This window comes from Haliotis rubra, unplaced genomic scaffold, assembly GCF_003918875.1.
Source record: "Haliotis rubra isolate DU_JTF1 unplaced genomic scaffold, ASM391887v1 Scf114, whole genome shotgun sequence".
NCBI lineage: Eukaryota > Metazoa > Mollusca > Gastropoda > Lepetellida > Haliotidae > Haliotis > Haliotis rubra.
Genome location: NW_025765048.1, coordinates 855,140 through 876,478, shown reverse-complemented (window position 1 = coordinate 876,478; position 21,339 = coordinate 855,140). Strand labels below are relative to the sequence as shown.

The window sequence follows — 21,339 nt, the reverse complement described above, 5'->3', positions numbered from 1 at the left end:
CTCTTAATCATTCTGAAGTCACCAAGGGATCCTACATTACACAATACCCACCGCTCTTCCGGTGTATCCTCGGACGTGATGTTGCTAAAGTGGCCCACGTGACCGGACATAGAACCCACATACCATCCCATCAACTGGGGGTGTAAGTTGCATAATGGTTGGTCTGTCTCACAGTCACTGAACCGCAGTATTTCCCTTCCGCGTTAGTCTACGAAGGACCTTCCGATAATACCATTGAGTGGAAAGCACTTATCTGGCGCCACTCACTCACCCGGACTTTGCAAGCACCTGTGAGAGAGAGAGAGAGAGAGAGAGAGAGAGAGAGAGAGAGAGAGAGAGAGAGAGAGAGAGAGAGAGAGAGAGAGAGAGAGAGAGAGAGAGAGAGAGAGAGAGAGAGAGAGAGAGAGAGAGAGAGAGAGAGAGAGAGAGAGAGAGAGAGAGAGAGAGAGAGAGAGAGAGGAGGAGGAGGAGGGGGGAGGGAGGAGGGGGTTATACGCTGCTTTATCAATATTCCGGCGGGGGACACCAGAAATGGGCTTCACACATCGTACCCATTTAGGGAATCGAACCCGTGTCTTCGGCGAGACGAGCGAACGCTTTGACCACTAGGCTACCCCACCGCCCCAAAAGATAGTATGGTTTATAGGCTGTGTGTGAGGCAGACTATAGTTAATCCATGAGCATTAATCCAACTGAAACAAGACTGTTAGATTGTATAACCGCGATGTGTTTAAACCAGTACAACCGCGATGCATGCAAGTATAGATCCGATTCTATATATGCTGGGAAGTGTATCAACACGTGCAAGTTAGTTAATCATAAACATGCGTATGTTAACAAAATCAGAGAACACTCCCGACTCCCGAGACGTCACTATGCAACACACTATCCCACACCCAAGTACACCTGTTGAAAAAGGGCATAAATAACAGAAATTTCAGATTAAATAATACGAAAATTCAATAAAACTGAATAAAGCCTCTATGAGTACAAGAAGCAGGGTGTAAATCACAGTTGATTTGACAGAGCCAATCCGGCCTTCATTTCGGGCTCACGGCGAAGCATGTACAAGAGAATTGGGATTAATTCAGATGAAACTCACCCTGGTCTAAATCGTTCTTTATAAGGAATTCATTCTGGTTAAATATCCGCCTCGAACATTATTGACTTAAATTGCCGCGTCGGGAACGACAGCAATAACAACGCACATTTTGAAGACGAATACGATGAACGTCTTTCATTGAGAGACAAATCTATGAATTATTAAAATGGTTTGTGTAATAGGAGATTCTTATTATTCTGATGAATGACACGTCAGCGGTGATCAGCTGGGTATGGCAGAGGCTGCCATTTGTTCGCGTCTCAGACATGCCAGTGAACTTCCTTATTATAGAGGTTTGGATTTCAATTTAAAAATCTTACACATCAGTTGTCCTCATGCATCTATGACACGGGCATTTCCAATTTAGGAGATATTCAGAAATCTAACATGGACAAGACTTTTGAGGCTTTAACATTGAAAATCCCCTTAAGGGACTCCATTTATCCCTAAACGATATAAATATGGTGTAAATGTCAGCTAATATTGCGTTTTAATGCTTTTTTAACGTGCAGAAAGTTTAATTTGAATTATCATATGAGGATCGGGAGCTAGAATATTCATAAATGCTCCCAAAATACAAACCTTGGACATGTGATACTAGTATAAAAAGAGAGAGGTATTTTAAAGCACACAAAAACAGCACACTAAAGTCAGAGCACAAAGTACATCAGCAACAACTAAAGTCACCGATGTATGATGATCGAATTACATTTACTATCATATCTTATGACTAAATAAATAATATGAACTGCACTCGGATGCAATAAATATTTAAACTATTCAATCAAACATTAAAGAGGTATGTATGCTGGTTACAAACGAGCTACTTCACTCTGTTTCAATAACATATCTGTCAACTAGTCTATTAAATGTACTTATTTATTACTTACCCGGTGTCTGTATATGCAAGAAACAAAGAAATGTACATTTGCGTATTGTAATGACCAATGTAATTGATTCAGCTCGCCTGCCCAACAGGTGGTATGTCAGATCAGAACAGTTTACTATAAAGCACTCAGTGAACGATAGTTACGTAACGCACTTATGTGCGTTTCGGGTCCAGCTCGCGAGCTTTGCAGCAATACACGCGCACAGGATCACAGCCATATTACCATTGCTACAACGCTGTTTAAAACTCTTATTCAGGTGTCGACTCGGGCTTTTTGTGACGCGGTTGAGATGCTCCAGCTTCTGGGATTTAACAAATCCGAATACCATGTGCTTTTGGACATGACCTCTCCAAAGTCAACAACAGCGACCTTGACACAGTGACAGCCCAATGGCTACGTAGAAGGCCTGTTAACTGCCGTAAAGTTGAACAGTTAAATATGCATCATTCTTGAAGTGTTCAATGCCCTTTATTCATGTCGAGTTAAATAAAACAGAAAAAGTGATGATTTGAAACGATATGGAGTCGGCCAGTCGACTCCTGTAATATTGACCAATCATGTGGCATAGCTGGAGCTCAGTCCGCAGTGCATGGCGGTATGGCGAGGGAGTAAGGATATCAGACCGTGTTTTATCTGTTGCTCAGATCTACAAATCTTGAGAGGCAAATCCCCCGAACTGGTGAGTTACCTTTGTCATATCTCTTCACATCTACCCAAACGAGACACTGTCATACGTGCAGTTGGTCGCAGCGCGCACCTGCCACTCGGAACATGGGATGGTTCGTGTTGTGTATTTGTGCGAAACACCCTGCATGCTTTGTGAATCTGTGAATGAATGAATCGGCTTTGGCAGTCCTCCGCACGGAGATTGGTCGGCGCCAGCCTCACCCTTCAGCTGCTGATGCCCCGAACCCGTGGCATGGCATCCAACGTATATAGGGGCATTGTAATTGTCATTCATGTTTTTTGTCCGGGGCGTCCGTCCCAAAGGTCGGTGTTTGTTGACGTAAACAATATACTAACGAAGTATGGCCGTGTCCATTTCGATTCTAGCACTGACTCACACCAAGCCATCTCGTGTACTAACGACCAACGTAAACAAGCCTATCAAACTACCAATAGCAGATTCGACTGGTGTGAACAACATGAGGCGCTTTACACTGACACGATCGCCACACACATACATCTATAAAATCGATCGATCGATCAGCTGATCATACATACATCCGATGAAAATTTCATTTATGTGCAGTTTTGTGACATTCGCTCTTGTTTGTGTTTAGTGGTTTCTTTTAACTGGTGCGGAGCTGAAAATTGTAGGTTGGAAAGCAGGCTATAATTTCAGGACATTTTCAATAAATGCACACTGTTAGGAAATGAGTGGTCTAAAAATAACCAGCTGGGCCAGTGATCTTAAACTATTTCCTGTCGGCTTGCTCGGTAGACTTTCTGTAATTTCATCACAAGCAATTAGTTGAGAGCTGGAAAATTTTGTGTGTCAGCGAATCTCTAGATAACTACATGGGGGTAATTATTTGTGATTATATAAATCTTCCTTCGATTTATTACAACAGTGAGTAGTAGTCTCAGTGAACTGTCTAAATTGTGTGAACTAGATCTAGGAAAAATGATGTCATAGCAAAGAGATTTGAAGATATGATGTGAAACAACTATGGACTAAATGTACCAAATGTCAAGCTTAATTGTACTTTAGGAGAGAATTTGTGTTTTTCCGTTTCATGTTTATTGGTTCAGGCGCCATTAATATCTTTAAATTAAGTACCACTTAACAGTGTGACAAATGGAGGGAGGAGGGCCTGGTTTCCTTGTGGTTATCAGGATGATATGGTATTAAATCTGGGGACCCTTAGAAGTGATATTTAACTTTTTCGTAGTGTTGCAAAATTAAGGAGACAACTGGCATCCTTCTATGGCATTTGAACTGTTGAATCATGATCCAGTGTTTAATTCCATTTCTGGTGTCCCCTGCCGTGATATTGCTGGAATAATGCTAAAAGAGGCATAAAACCCAACTCACTCACTCACTCACTCACTCGGTGTTTAAACAAGTGCTTCATTTGATTTTTAACACGGGTAATTGCAATCCCATGACTTTCACTTTTCTTTTCGATCCCTATAAATAGGATACGTAATTTTTCTAGTTGGTTTGATTGTTTCTTTTTACACCACACTTAGCAATATTCCAGCTATATAGTGGCGATTTGTAAATAATCCAGTCTGGACCAGACAATCGAGCGATCCAAAGCATGAGCATAATTGGGATAAGATGGCATGTGTCAACCAGAACAGCCAGCCTGTCCGACCAATCCAGTTAGTTGCCTCTTACAACAATTATGGGTTACTGAAGACCAATACTAACTTGGATTTTCACAGGTATTTTCTGGTTGGAAGTGTGTTAATGTATCATTCAGCTATTGTGGGTTCCATATATATGTACCATATTTTATAATAATAATAATAATAGACCATTTATATAGCGCCTTTCCACATATTTTCTTGTTTCAATGCCCAGGTATCTTTAATGGCAATTACAATGATGTGGATAATGAGGGCTTTCTGATAATCAAGACCTGGCATTTAATTGAGGAAATACGGTATACTGACTAATGACATGAATACAGTATGAGCATATGTTGACAATGTAGACGTGGATAAACATTGACATATGGTTATTTACTGATGATGTGAATAAGGGAGTTGTTGCTATATGTGGATAGTGGGATTGAATAAACCAAGAGGAAGGATTTGTTGAATAAACCCATTTCATGTCCTTTTTCATTTACCAGTATCTGTGCTTGTCATATCATCAGCACATTCAGATTTATAAAATAGCATGTAGGCCTGTGAGAAGTGTCTGTTACGATAAATTGAAATTAGTGATAATAGAAGCATTTATTAAAAGTGTGACTTTTCTAGGAAAACAGCTGTATTGCTAGCAACAAAAAGAAGGTCAAGGTTTGTGAGAGATTTTGACTTGAAAGGAAATTAATTGTTCAAAAATAGTTAGATGAAGCAAGTGTTTTTATAATCATTCCTGTTTAGCACTGTAACTGGAAGGGCCTGAACCAGTTGTGGATATGAAGCAAGTACCTAGACCTTGTATTGATTGACTAGGTGGTTTTGTGTGTAAGGTCAACCTTGTTGCTGACTTGAAACAAAAACAGTCCTTTTGTGTTTTTGCTGCGGGCTGTTTTTCTCGAGACATGACAGAGATTAAGAGAGGATAATTTGGGCTCCTGATCCCCGAAATGTTGTGTTTATTAGTTTAATTTTTGTCGCTGTTATTCAAGATCAGCAGGGGTGGTCTGACAAGGAAAGTGAAACTGTGTCATGCAGTGATGGGACGATAGTTTTCTGTCTATCTGTACAGAACAACACCAGCTGAACGTCTGAATGCTTTGCTAGAGAGAGGACCCAGATTCATTTACCCACAGTTACAATATTTTGTTGGAGACTGTATTTCAGATTTAGAGACATGGCTTTAAGCTGCAGCAAGTTTGAAAGCAAATAGCACAAATCAAGATCTATGTTCACAATTAATAATGTTTCTTCAAAATATTTGCGTTGTTTGTATAGCGGTAAGTAACTGAATGTGCAGTGCACTTAAACAGCTCTGTCATGGTTGTCAATAGACTAATGCTTAGTCTCTGAATATATATCATTTTGATATTAACAAACAAACCCATTTAAATTTTAAAAGGAGCCCCAGGGAGACAAGAGATTCCTGAACCTGAGGAAATCTAGAACTGCTTCATTTAGGACTTTTCAGGAGGACTAGGCTTTAGGGAAATAATGTGGTTTAGGGACTGTGAGACAGACTAGGTTGTGAAGTGTAAGTTAATTTGTAAACAATTACAAAAAAAGATATTCTTTTATCTTTTCTTAAATGGAGGAATGCTTATTTATAGTAAGTAAGTAATATAAAACAAAAGGCTGTTCTGTTCCTTAAAAGTGGACATTCATAATATGGAAATTAGATGTCAAGAACCGGAACTCCATGTTAGTAACACTGATAGTAATAGTATTATGGGTGGTGGGGTAGAATCGTGGTTAGCACAGTGGTGTAGTGGTTCGAATCCCGGTGGAGACACCACAATTTGTGACCTGGGTCTCATGCTGTGTTGTGTCCCTGGGCCAGGCACTTTGTCCACATTGCACTCAGTCCACCCAGCTGTTCAAATGGGTACCTGAGAAGCGGATGTATGGACCTATACGGTCATGCGAAGCGTTTAGTAGCAGCATTGAAAGTACAATTCCATCAGGGTAATAATGTAACTCTGGAGAGCAGCATCATGCTGGATTCTAGGCGTAAAAATTAGCATTATTATTATTATTATTATTATTATTATTATAAGGTGGTTACTCTTTTGGCTGTAGGGGAAGAAGATAAGACTGAAAGATGCACATTCTTGGTGTTCCTTATTTCTAGAAATCATGTAAAGCCACACTTTCACTTTCCTTATAGTTAAGCTGACATAGCACTTTGCTATGTCTCTCTTACAGTAGACCATAGAGGCTTTTTGTGATATAATAGTCCCCTTCTGTACTCATCCTTGTCATGGCTCCACCATCCTCACTCACATCCCTTCAGCTCCAACCATTACTGGAGCTTGAGGGTCCCTCCAGGGTTCCCTTGCACTCAGGTTGCCTAAAAGAACTGTTATGATTAAACCTAGACTTGCACAAGTCTCTAAGGTGATAATTGATAGTTTAAATGATAATTTAAAAAAAAGTATATAAATGACAGAATACTGCCCCATTATCTAAACTTGCCTCTTTAAAGGGTAGAGGTACTATACATCCATGGGCTTAGCACTCAGTACAGCCTTGGAGCAAAGGTTTACCATATACCACTGTTTACATAGCATTATTTGCTGGCATCTTTACAAGACAGGTGAGATACACAGTGTCAGTGTGCGACACTGTTCACTTATTCCACAATGATTGTTCCACATAACATTGTAGTGAGCAGTGCTTCTTTACACACCAGCTGCTCACATCATTAACCAGCCTGATACATGGAATAACCTAATACCATGTATTACATTTATCACACAGGTGAGTTGTAGTGATGTGGCAGTGTGAATGAGTGAGTGAAAACAGGGTTGTAGTTGTAATTCATTGCAAGTTTTTGTGACCAAAGCTATTCCTTTCATGTCTCAATGGTCTTTGACAAATTTTCGTTTATAGTTAAGGTAAATTTGGGTGTGAGGACAGAAAATCAGGTCACACACTGTAAGTTTTAACCAATTGATTATCGTTACATTTCTCTAGACATGGGCACTGGGGATCAATTCTGCCCATGAATCTTCTATAACAATATTGTTTATGGATTTTTATGATTATACTAATTATTATTTTTCTAATTTTTTTCCATTTGATCATGAATCATTCTGGTGTATGCTAAAAGTCTTGAATCAGCTCAGCTTGTGTCCCAGGATAATTGTTGGCAGTGATGAAACTTTTGCTGATGAGGGTCTTAACTGAATTTGTACGTTTGTTGAGTCTAGTTTTCAACAAGCAAGAGCCAAACATAGTTTAAGTGAAATTACAGGAGAGTTTTCATTTCTCAAACTCATCCTTGGATGCCATGTTAGTCTTAATCCATTTAGGCAGACAAAGGACTCTTGTTAATTGGTGTGACTAGATTTGCTGGTACCGAACTCCACTTGTCAGGGTTAAAAGGCCCTCATAGTCAATTGACTTGTGCTCCTTAGGGATCCTGTCTCCTCAATGATGAGTGGCTTTCTGGGATACAAATCTGTGCATATTTTATGATGAGGGACCGTATCAAAACAAAATAGTCAATTTATTTTAAAAATCCTACATTGGATGTGTTTCTTACCTGTTAATTATTTATACGATTCTTATTTACCTGAGATTGTGATATCTGTATTGTGGTATCGTCTGATGGGATGTGTTGAGATATGAAGGCTAATCTTGATATGACTTAATTTTGTTTTGTTACAGTCCCTGGTAGCAATTGGGGAGTTCTGATTGAAAACCACTGTCCCCAGCTGAGCTATGCATGAATGAGGTGTCAAGAGTTTTTACTCCAATATTTCACATAGATCAGATATCATAGAAGGACAGAGGTCAGTTTGGGCTAATTAGTCCCGAGTTGTTATAATTACCTTCTTTGAAGGAGTTGCCATGTCCCTGTGACGTGCTGATTGTTAAGTGATGATTTGTGAAGGTGTTGATGAAGCCAGAGTCTAACAGTGTTTAGGTCCTTCTGTTGGACTGTGTCTTGGAGTGATGTGATAGTACGTAGTTCACCATCATGCATGCTTGACCATCTAGTTTCAAGCTTGTGCCCGACATTTCCTGATAACAGATGTGAGTTCTGTGACTGAGGGTGCGGTGGGGTAGCCTAGTGGTTAAAGTGTCCGCTCGTCACACTGAAGACCTGGGTTCGATTCCCCATATGAGTACAATGTGTTAAGCCCGTTTCTGGTGTCCCCTGCCGGGATATTGTTGGAATATTGCTAAAAGCGGTGTAAAACTAAACTCACTCACTCACTCTTGTTTGAACACACAATAGTCAATGGAATGGCTCCTTCATAATGCAACCAAAACCTGATGTGTATACAGATATCTGTAACTTGAGTGGTCAATATATTACTGTATAATGTAAAGATTGGCATATTAATCTGATAATAGTAATGTCAGAAATGAACTGCATGTATCGATACAGCTGTGATTCTTCCGCTTGTGACTACTGTTTTCTACAGTAATGTTTTTAGGTGGGTTGGGTGTAATTACTAATATGAGCAGCTATGAGATGACACATGCGAGCGGTGAAAGAACACAATAAGCTGTTAGATCGGGGGACATGCATGGCTTCCATCACTGGGGTTAATGTTTCGTTAAGGGACACGACATTATGGAGACTGTTTCCCAGATTTCACATTATCTTTGCTTGAATGAACACAGTATGATCAGATAGACATGCATGCTTTGTTGAAGAGAATCAAAACCATTATCTTAGGCATTAATTAATTTCAAAAGCACTTTATAAGCCTGCATGGTTTAGAAGCAGCAAACATCTTGGTAATTAATGCTTGGCTCTGCTTGTAAAGAACTAGACCTTTACATTCTGGTAATTTCAGGGCTCAAACATTTCTTAGATAGTTAAGATATTATTTCAAACTCCTGCAATATTTTCACTTTCTTTCATGAATTTTATTAAGTTTTGTTTTTCTGTTTTTATTACCATATTCTGTAATTAACCTTTTGAGCTTAGGATATTTATGACAGACACTACAGACATAATTCCCAGTCTCTGCCATCTGTGTTCACCTCCACCTATTAATGCATGCTCACTCAACCATGCGTTTTGCCCTGTTCCAAGCAGTGCAGAGCAAAGACACTTTCTGTTTATTTCTTCACCAGACAGCTGCCAAGAATGTTGTCTGTTTATGATAAAAGAGACATGTACCTCTTCCTTATTACTATGATATGGGGCGGTGGGGTAGCCTAATGGTTAAAGCGTTGGCTCGTCACGCCAAAGACCCGGGTTCGAATCCCCACATGGGCACAATGTGTGAAGCCCATTTCTGGTGTCCCCCGCCGTGATGTTGCTGGAATATTGCTAAAAGCGGCGTAAAACCAAACTCAGTCAGTCAGACTATGATATGTATTACGAGATATGTATTACGAGATCTAAAAACATAGTTTAGGTCCTCAATTGTCCTGAATATTTCACTGAAAATGAGTAGGGATGATACAACTGAAATATGTTCTCCTCCAGAGGGAACAGCGCTCCCTTCCTTCTTACCTTCCACAGACTGTCCCTTGTCAAGACCAACAGGCGTTGATCCCCAAGCCCAGAATTGGTCACCGCCAGCATTTTCCTGATCAAGGCGTCATCTTGTACAACTCAAAAGAAGTTTAGAACACCTATTTTCCTTCAAGGGACTGACATTGTTGTGATTATTACAATCATATGAAAAGAATACACGTATGTGAAAATTGAAATCCCTCAGACCTGTGACAGGGGTGGCTCAATGGTGTGTTGGTATTTCTAGAGGGTTGACAGTTCGTCAAGAACTGCTTGTGGTGGTTCAAACCCCAAATGCACACGGTCTTCCAGTGACATATTTATTCCCTTGTATATCCCCTTACTGGTTTATGCAGAGCAGCATGACAAACAAGCTCCCACCCACACAGTGGAACATAGCTGGAATACAAAGACGTGCTGGAGACAGTTATCACAGGAAAGACCAGATGTGTTGGTATGAACGGCCATTGGAGTGATTCAGATGTTGTTACTAACTGCGGAAAGCAGCTTGTTGGTCACAGATCCGTGATTGATGGTGTGAACATCAATAACAGCTGGAACAGTGATAGTAATGAAACTGAAACAGGTTGCTTGAACAAGTGACCTCGTGACCCAAATCTTTTTTATGACACCTAGTGAAATCCAGAGTTTTCAATTGGATACAATGCCGATAGTTCTGCTGTTTAGTTTTTGTTTGCAGTCTGTTTTGATGTACAAATATCGTGGAAGGGTAGTTTAACGTTTGCTGTCACGACGAAGGCTGGGTTTGATTCCCCACATGGGTACAATGTGTGAAGCCCATTTCTTGAGTCCGTTTCCCCCCCCCCCCCTCATGATATTTCTGCAATATTCAATCACTCACCCACTTGCTCACTCACATCAAGTCAGGAAATATTAATATTTAAAGAATATTAATCACAAAATCTGATCTCTCTTAAAACTTTATATGTTCAGTCCAACACAAGTAATATATTTTGGTTGTTTTATATGAATTTAACGTTGATATAGTGAAAGTTGTGTGAAACCACGACTGTACCCACATGGTGGGGTAGCCTAGTGGTTAAAGTTGTGTGAAAGCCGTAGGTTAAAATGTACCCACATGGTGGGAGTAGCCATTAATGTTTAAAGTGTTCGCTCGCCACGCGAAGTCCCGGGTTTGATTTCCCACATGGGTACAATGTGTCGAGCCCACTTCCCCGCTGCGATATTGCTGTAATATTGCTGAAAGCGGCATAAAACCCAACTCACTCGCTCACAACTGTACCCAAATAAAAATATTATGGTGGTTCGTCTGTCCTTCTGCTACATGGGTCATCAGAAGTTGCTTGTGTTTCCGGTCGTGGTTTCCGGTGGTGAGACTATACCTGCCAGCAGAGGCTGGTGGTATGTTTAGTGTCCACCCAACTGGAGTAGCCCCTGATCCACAGCACAAGCTATGTCACATCGATCTTCGCAGTCCAACTGGAGTAGCCCCTGACCCACAGCACAAGCTATGTCACATCGATCTTCGCAGTCCAACTGGAGTAGCCCCTGACCCACAGCACGAGCTATGTCACATCGATCTTCGCAGTCCAACTGGAGTAGCCCCTGACCCACAGCACGAGCTATGTCACATCGATCTTCGCAGTCCAACTGGAGTAGCCCCTGACCCACAGCACGAGCTATGTCACATCGATCTTCGCAGTCCAACTGGAGTAGCCCTGACCCACAGCACGAGCTATGTCACATCGATCTTCGCGAGTCCAACTGGAGTAGCCCCTGACCCACAGCACGAGCTATGTCACATCGATCTTCGCAGTCCAACTGGAGTAGCCCCTGACCCCAGCAGCTATGCATCGCTATGTCATGCATCGATCTTCGCAGTCCAATTGGAGTAGCCCCTGACCCACAGCACGAAGCTATGTCACATCGATCTTTCGCAGTCCAACTGGAGTAGCCCTGACCCACAGCACGAAGCTATGTCACATCGATCTTCGCAGTCCAACTGAGTAGCCCCTGACCCACAGCACGAAAATGTCACATCGATCTTCGGAGTCCAACTGGAGTAGCCCTGACCCACAGCACGAGCTATGTCACATCGATCTTCGCAGCAGTCCAACTGGAGTAGCCCTGACCGATGCACATGCTGTTGATCACTGGATTGTCTGACCCACAGTCCAGACTCGAAGACCACCCCGCCATACTGTGTGGGATCTTCGCAGTCCAACTGGAGTAGCCCTGACCCACAGCACGAAACTCATGTCACATCGATCTTCGCAGTCCAACTGGAGTAGCCCCTGACCCACAGCACAAGCTATGTCACATCGATCTTCGCAGTCCAACTGGAGTAGCCCCTGACCCACAGCACGAGCTATGTCACATCGATCTTCGCAGTCCAACTGGAGTAGCCCCTGACCCACAGCACAAACTATGTCACATCGATCTTCGCAGTCCAACTGGAGTAGCCCCTGACCCACAGCACGAGCTATGTCACATCGATCTTCGCAGTCCAACTGGAGTAGCCCCTGACCCACAGCACAAGCTATGTCACATCGATCTTCGCAGTCCAACTGGAGTAGCCCCTGACCCACAGCACGAGCTATGTCACATCGATCTTCGCAGTCCAACTGGAGTAGCCCCTGACCCACAGCACAAGCTATGTCACATCGATCTTCGCAGTCCAGCTGGGTTTATGAGCAGTCAAGCTATCAATAGTCCGAGCATCAATAACACTTGGTACAGCAGCACCACTGATAGAACTGATCATTGTCAAGTCGAAAAGAACCCATCTCACTCACTACCACTGATTGTCTCGAAGTATCCATGTGAGTGAGTATGATTGTCTCGTAGTATCCATGTGGAATAGGCCTGTTGACCTGAGTCAACCCTGTTAATCTTGTTGGTCAAGATTGGTAACAAAGTATAAGACGAGTATATGGATGGCAACTTCTTGTTTATTGTATATCACAACGTTTCTGGGCTACTTCTTGCCCCTTCTTCAGGTGATTTAAGACAGATGTAGAAAACAAACTATATATACCAGATTTACAGGAAGCCAGATATGTACATGTATATACAATCAATAATGCCTCTCAAGAATCTGGTAACAAAGTGTTTGTCTGGTCAGGCTTGATCGCAGACTTCTAGTCCCCAGCTGTGTACATCAATGCTTTTAATGTCAGTCACTATGCTGTTTGGTCCAGGGTGGCCTAGTGGTTAAAGCGTTTGTTCGCCACGCCGAAGACCCGGGTTCGATTCCCACATGGATACAATGTGTGAAGCCCATTTCTGGTATCCCTGGCTGTGATATTGCTTGAATATTGCTAAAACCTGCATAGAAACTAAACTCACTCACTTACTTAATGCCATCTTATGGCTTGAGTATTGTTGAGTGCTTTGCTAAAAAAAACACGAAAAAAAAAAAAACAAGACCAAACAATGAAGAGAGCAACAACTCGTCTGCACTTTGACAAGTGAACTTTGTGAACTGTCCATGGAAACATCAGGACTTGATCTGAGATGAGCCGTAACGTTAGAATATTTTTGATTAATCTTCTTTTATTTTCATTGTCAGTTCCCTTAATCTCACTTTACTTATCTGCCATTTACAAAATCCCCGTCAGACTAACTTAGACAATTGATAGATCAATGTCCGTTGTGACAGATTTGATGAATGTTCTTCATATGGAAAAAAACCCTCAGTTTTTCCCCTTTTTGATACTGCAAGATGAAGATGTGCTTGTACGTAATCCTCTGGAACAGCCCAGTGTGGCGCCTTATGGAAATTTTGATGAGTCAGATGAAATATGATTTAGGACTGTCATTTTGAAAATTGAACCATCAGTGTCTTGAGACATGGTGTCTCAATGTTCTTTATGGACACACAATATGATAAATATCAACACAAATATGTGAGTGAGTGAGTCATGGGTAGCAGGAGTCAAGCATTTCACGGCAAGGGACACCTGAAATGGGATTCACACTTTGTACTGATGTAGGTTTGTTGGTTGGTTGGTTGGTTGGTTGTTTAATGTCGCAGTCAGCAATATTCCAGCTATTCCAGTGGCTGCGTGTAAATAATCGAGTCTGGACCAAATAATCCAGTTATCAATTTCATGAGCATGAAAACAGAACCCAGACTTTAAGTGTAATGAGTGAACACTTATAGCACTGGACTATCCCAACATGCTTAAAAGTAATTTGTTCTAAGAGATACTGTAATATTTTCCTTCCAAATGTTAAATATTTTCCTTTCAATTAACTTATGTGGGTGTGTATAGTGTAACCCCATGTATCAAACGCCCCCTCTACAAGCTTTCAAATGAATGCTGTATAATATACTCTGTCAGAACAGACCCTGACTGAAGCACATCATCAGAGCATACACAGTCCTTATGTTTGTAAGAAAAACATGGTTGTGTCACAAGATTTTCATATACGATACTGGACCATGCAGAACTCCAGTGTATGGCGCCATTTTTTGTGTTGACACTGTGCAACAGCGAATTGGTGACAGTAAAAATATCCTGTTCTTGTAATTTTATTCAGTAAGTTAGACAAAAACAGTCTATTTCCTATAATTTAATTGCCAATTATCTATGTTTCAATTTTCTCGGCTTAGTTTTGTCTAACTGTTAAGTGTTTTTAACAGTATTCGATACACGCCTTTTCCAAAACTTGCTGTGAAAACACTGAGGGCATTGATTTCAGATTCACCGGTTCAATATCATGTGTTAGGTCACATGGACATAGCCAACATATGTCAGAGAATTAAGTTGTTTTATATTTTAGTTTTTTATTATGTTGTGTCTGTATTATATTTATTCCCTGTGCCCTGAATTCTATGCATTATGCAATCTAGAAACAATCATTTTTTTGCTCTTTCATTTGAATTCATAATTAATCATGAACTGATCACATTAAAGAATTGCCCACCAGTATTCAGACCCATTCTTTTTTCTGCATTTTACTTCATTTTCTATTTATGGTAACAAACTGACACGTTGTAGTGCCTCATTAAGACGACTTGAAATCTAAAAATTGAACATTGATAACTCGACCTGCCCAAATGAGTCATAAATATTTCTTTATTACAGGTGGAAAGTAAATAAATATTTAATTACAAAGTAATGAATTTCTGAATCTGCATGGCGAATCTCAACATAACATTTTAACATGTTTGGTGAACATATGAACTGATACACTTTTTGAATATCTTATAAATATCACAAATAAATAAAAATCTTACTGGCTAAATGATTAGCAGTTTACACTGTTGCATCACAGGGTAATTGTTATATTGATCAGAATAAATGTCCTTTCTTGAGTTTTACCTACACTGATATTCCTCTATCTCATATATATCATCTCTCGTATAAAAGCTAATGCTCCCATTACCATAGTAACAAGAATAATGAGAATATTGTCATGTTCAGTCTAATTCCGTCCTGCATTATAGGTTTGTCAACCAGGAATGATAGACTTTAAAATGCCAGAATAAAATCTTTGTTTTATGACAACAATGAAAAATAAATATTATAGCCTTTCAGTTTCTTCATCCTGTTGTTGATCACATGTTGGTATATTGACCAGACAGACTGATACAGGGGATATACAATACCTTTGTATGGAACAGGTCTGTGCCTAGGTTACTTACTAGTTTACCTAATGAGTACGGAATGTTGCTGAGTGAGACTTTAAACAACTGGCAAACATACTTGCAACATTGCAGAGACCATCTTGGACACGAGGACTACACAATGAAACCTTAATAATTTTGAATTAAGTGTGTCATCAAGGTAGATAATTCAGTTATAATATATCCCTGAAACCTGAGTATCTATGAGTGTATCCTTGAAAGTGTAACTATTTTAGTTTCATTGTTATAGAATACAAAGGCTATGGCGGCCTATACTAGAGGAAAAGATCAAATCTGTACATTCCAACGTCACCGTGACCCGCAACCCAGTGTTGTTTAATCTATGTATTATTTGTTTTGATGTAGTGTGTTTTACAGTAATTGCCACATAATTATAGTTATTTGTAGCGGCCTGTTTGCAGTTTATGTGTGGTGCTTAAATAATCTCTTTGACAATGCATGTTATTAACATAGCGACACACCTCAGCCTGGTTCTTGTAATTGAAATGTTGCAGCAAAGCATTGAAAAATCAGGTGACACCCAACCGTACTCTGTCATGATAGTTTCTACTTAGTTCCTCAACCTATATGATTACTAAGCCATTTGACAATCGTATACTATGATGTTGTGTGGATGGTCCTAACCACACACTGTACAGCACACAATTCAGTATGATGGACGGCACTCATCTGAATCACGGAGGACGATATACTTTGCTCTTTCTTTGTGTCTTCTTGTCATGTGACAAAGTTACATCTTGTCCGTGGTTGGTTGCCTCTGCAAAATAGAACATTTCTCGCCCCATAGACCCTGAAAGTGGCTAGGACAAGATTCTGCAGTTATGTGTGGAGTTGTGTGAAGGAGACACTGTGTGGAACCCCTGCCGTGTGTATCTCCGTCACAGTGAATTACCTTTACCACGTACCCATTAATAGTTCAGGGAAGGACAGTACTCTAAAAAATCTTTTTGCGACTATTATGTTGCATTGTACGCAGCTGGGTGTTTTCAGTCATGGGAGCTTAATGGGACAATTTTTCGACGATGACAAAACTTTTAATCTTTTTATGAAGGTAATACAGAATGTGGAATAGGCTTCATGTGACGTCCCTGAAGTAGAGAATCCTGAGAAATTTTGAGCACAGTGTAGTTGCTAGGGTTACAGTTGTAATATGGAATATAAATGGGGACCTCTTAAGGTCACTTTTGGTTGAAACAGCACAAGGGTGATAAGGTGCTGAATTAGAGTTACCCCCCTTATACTTCATAAAGATTTTCTGAAAATGTCTTTTTTTCAAATGTGAAATTTGTCTTCTGTTTGTGTAGTTCTAGATGATGAATTGCCAGGAACGTTTTACAACTGGCTGTGTTTGGGATTGGAAACATTGGCTATGATTTTTAAACAATTCCAGGAATCCTGAAATTGGTAGTGGAGACCTATGAACGATAAAAGTCTTGAAAGATAAAGAAAGAATATGTTTTCATGACAAGTCTTGGAAAATGTACTACCAGACAACCACTGAATCTGTGAATACAGAACAAAATTCACATTGTAACCATGGTAATGAATAGACGATTTCTTTGAGAGGCATTTAGAAGTTAGAGCACTAAGGGAGGTAACTATACTCTGATCTTAAAACATTATGTAGTTAACTGGCTTCCCCACCCTATAGCAATCAACTGTAAATACACTTCCCCACAGTTGTATGTATGCCTCTCTATTTATTCTGTTTTCATCACTTGTTTGCTAACACTGTTAGAAACTACACCGTAATATCGCTCCTCCTGTACGAAATAAGTTGTTCTTCCTCATGTTCATGTATATTGTTATCCTTCCCTAGTGAATATATCTGTTATTTCTCGGAGTGAATCAGTGACTAGTGGTTAACTGTATCTGTAGTGTGTAAAGAGAGTTATCCTCCCCTGGGCAATGCAGTACAACCTGCCGCCACCAAGTCTCACATCTTGGAGTGTGAATCAACCAAGGAACACCATGTTGGTGGCAGATGATGCCTTTTTTTCAGAAAAATTGAATTTGTATCAAGAATATTATTGTAGATGTTTAAAAGCATTCTTAAGAAAAACTTAGGAAGTGATGAAAGCCTGAAAGCAGTAAACATAAACAATGTGAATCTGTCAGTAATGATGATAACCTACGACACCCCTCAAATTCTCTATATGACACCAACCACTTTTTCAGTTGCTCTTTTTATGAAGATAAGCTGGATCAGTTCCTCATGGAATCAAGTAAAATTGCCTATTCGATACATCTGAACATACGTTGAAGACGTTGCTGTATTTCCATTCATGCTCTACACGTCCGGTGTTCCACGTCATCCACTTCTCTACATTGCAATCACTCACATGTTTTGTGTGTCATTTCCCAGGCTTGGGATTTCTTTCTAAATGTCATTCAGTTGTATTTCCTGAATGATGAAATCAGTTCACACCAAACTTGAAGTATTCTTTCAGAAAACTGCCTGAACAGTGCCAATGGAATTTTAAACAGTTGTAACAAGTGCCCTCTTGACCCATTCCATTCAGTCTGTCTTTGAGTCATAGATAATTAAGCTTGATATTTTTCAACCAGTTGTACAGCACAGGACGTCTACAGGGTCAGAGTGGAGTGAATATGTCCTTCGGATCAGGCTAATTAACGATGTGATTAATTAATTGGATGAATCACACAGCCGTTAGCTAGCATTTGGCGTCAGTCTGCAAGAAGGATCCATTTATATTATCAGCTGAGGAATAAGTTCTTGTCTAATGTAATCAATCTATTCTCTTGTGAAGTATTGGTCTTATTAACAGATGTAATTTTGGGGATGGTGGAGTGGCTTTGTGGTAAAGGTGTTTGGATGTTATGCCTTAGACATGGGTTTGATTCCACTCATGGGAACAGTGTTTAGATGTTATGCCTTAGACATGGGTTTGATTCCACTCGTGGGAACAGTGTTTGGATGTTATGCCTTAGACATGGGTTTGATTCCACTCGTGGGAACAGTGTTTGGATGTTATGCCTTAGACATGGGTTTGATTCCACTCGTGGGAACAGTGTTTGGATGTTATGCCTTAGACATATGTTTGATTCCACTCGTGGGAACAGTGTTTGGATGTTATGCCTTAGACATATGTTTGATTCCACTCCTGGGAACAGTGTTTGGATGTTATGCCTTAGACATGGGTTTGATTCCCTCCTGGGAACAGTGTTTGGATGTTATGCCTTAGACATGGGTTTGATTCCACTCGTGGGAACAGTGTTTGGATGTTATGCCTTAGACATGGGTTTGATTCCACTCGTGGGAACAGTGTTTGGATGTTATGCCTTAGACATGGGTTTGATTCCACTCGTGGGAACAGTGTTTGGATGTTATGCCTTAGACATGGGTTTGATTCCACTTGGGAACAGTGTTTGGATGTTATGCCTTAGACATATGTTTGATTCCACTCATTGGGAACAGTGTTTGGATGTTATGTCTTAGACATGGGTTTGATTCACTTTCGTGGGAACAGTGTTTGGATGTTATGCCTTAGACATATGTTTGATTCCACTCGTGGGAACAGTGTTTGGATGTTATGTCTTAGACATGGGTTTGATTCCACTCGTGGGAACAGTGTTTGGATGTTATGTCTTAGACATATGTTTGATTCCACTCGTGGGAACAGTGTTTGGATGTTATGCCTTAGACATATGTTTGATTCCACTCCTGGGAACAGTGTTTGGATGTTATGTCTTAGACATGGGTTTGATTCCACTCGTGGGAACAGTGTTTGGATGTTATGCCTTAGACATGGGTTTGATTCCACTCGTGGGAACAGTGTTTGGATGTTATGTCTTAGACATGGGTTTGATTCCACTCGTGGGAACAGTGTTTGGATGTTATGTCTTAGACATGGGTTTGATTCCACTTAGAACAGTGTTTGGATGTTATGCCTTAGACATGGGTTTGATTCCACTCGTGGGAACAGTGTTTGGATGTTATGTCTTAGACATGGGTTTGATTCCACTCGTGGGAACAGTGTTTGGATGTTATGCCTTAGACATATGTTTGATTCCACTCCTGGGAACAGTGTTTGGATGTTATGTCTTAGACATGGGTTTGATTCCACTCCTGGGAACAGTGTTTGGATGTTATGCCTTAGACATGGGTTTGATTCCACTCGTGGGAACAGTGTTTGGATGTTATGCCTTAGACATGGGTTTGATTCCACTCATTGGGAACAGTGTTTGGATGTTATGCCTTAGACATGGGTTTGATTCCCTCCTCGTGGGAACAGTGTTTGGATGTTATGTCTTAGACATGGGTTTGATTCCACTCGTGGGAACAGTGTTTGGATGTTATGCCTTAGACATGGGTTTGATTCCACTCATTAGGAACAGTGTTTGGATGTTATGCCTTAGACATGGGTTTGATTCCACCTCGTGGGAACAGTGTTTGGATGTTATGCCTTAGACATGGGTTTGATTCCACTCGTGGGAACAGTGTTTGGATGTTATGCCTTAGACATGGGTTTGATTCCACTGGGTGGGAACAGTGTTTGGATGTTATGCCTTAGACATGGGTTTGATTCCACTCGTGGGAACAGTGTTTGGATGTTATGCCTTAGACATGGGTTTGATTCCACTTTCATTGGGAACAGTGTTTGGATGTTATGCCTTAGACATATGTTTGATTCCACATCGTGGGAACAGTGTTTGGATGTTATGCCTTAGTGTTTTTCCATTCCCTCGTGGGAACAGTGTTTGGATGTTATGCCTTAGACATGGGTTTGACATGGGAACAGTGTTTGATGTTATGCCTTAGACTGATTCCACCTGGGAACAGTGTTTGGATGTTATAGACATATGTTTGCCTTAGACATGGGTTTGATTCCTCATTGGGAACAGTGTTTGGATGTTATGCCTTAGACATATGTTTGATTCCCTCCTGGGAACAGTGTTTGGATGTTATGCCTTAGACATGGGTTTGATTCCACTCGTGGGAACAGTGTTTGGATGTTATGCCTTAGACATATGTTTGATTCCACTCGTGGGAACAGTGTTTGGATGTTATGCCTTAGACATATGTTTGAGTCCACTCGTGGGAACAGTGTTTGGATGTTATGCCTTAGACATGGGTTTGATTCCACTCGTAGGAACAGTGTTTGGATGTTATGCCTTAGACATATGTTTGATTCCACTCCTGGGAACAGTGTTTGGATGTTATGCCTTAGACATGGGTTTGATTCCACTCCTGGGAACAGCGTGTAAGCCCTTCCTTGTGTCCCCAGCCTGTCATGGCTGGGAAACCGGCACTAATCTTCAAGTCAGCTTATTACAGGAAATTTGGGTATGTTCAGTTGCATTATGCAAGCTTGGTCATCAGGGACAGACTTCCACAGGAGATACCCTAGGGTGATATCAAGGAATAGATCCTGGGAATTATAGCTCAAGTGAAGTTACATCACAGATTGGTTGATCAGATCAATATACGTGTATAAATAACCAAACTGACTTACTGAAGCTGGTCAGTTGTACTTTATACACTCAATCTTTAGATATTACTTCTAACACACTGAAAGAGTAGGGAGACAAGTATTGGATGGTAAATAGAATCCCACCTTTGTGATTCAAACTGTAGCGATGTCAGATTGTACTGATACATGTGGTATCAGAATAAATGATCAGAATATACACATTTGAGATTCTCTGTTTAGCACAGTTGCCAGGTGTAAATCGTTAATGAAGACCAGAACAACCAGGGGTTGAAATCATGAGCACCGATCCATTTCCTCAAAGTTTGAGATTCCCCACATGGGTACATTGTGTGAAGCCCATTTCTGGCGTCCCCCGTCCGTGATGTTGCTGCAATATTGCTAAAAGCGGCGTAAACCTGAATTCACTCGCTCAAAGTATGATGGAGGGTGAACATTCCAGTCCCTCGACA

General features: G+C 40.6%; 1 protein-coding gene across 1 annotated transcript in view; it reads left to right on the top strand.

Annotated features, from left to right (window-relative positions):
* The first annotated feature begins 2,582 nt into the window (after window positions 1-2,582).
* LOC124252825 (nuclear hormone receptor HR96-like) overlaps window positions 2,583-21,339 on the top strand; it is a 316,210-nt gene continuing 297,453 nt past the window's right edge. The window contains exon 1 of the mRNA XM_046686516.1: window positions 2,583-2,671. The gene's annotated coding sequence lies outside the window, so the exon portion shown is untranslated. The remainder of the gene's footprint in view (window positions 2,672-21,339) is intronic.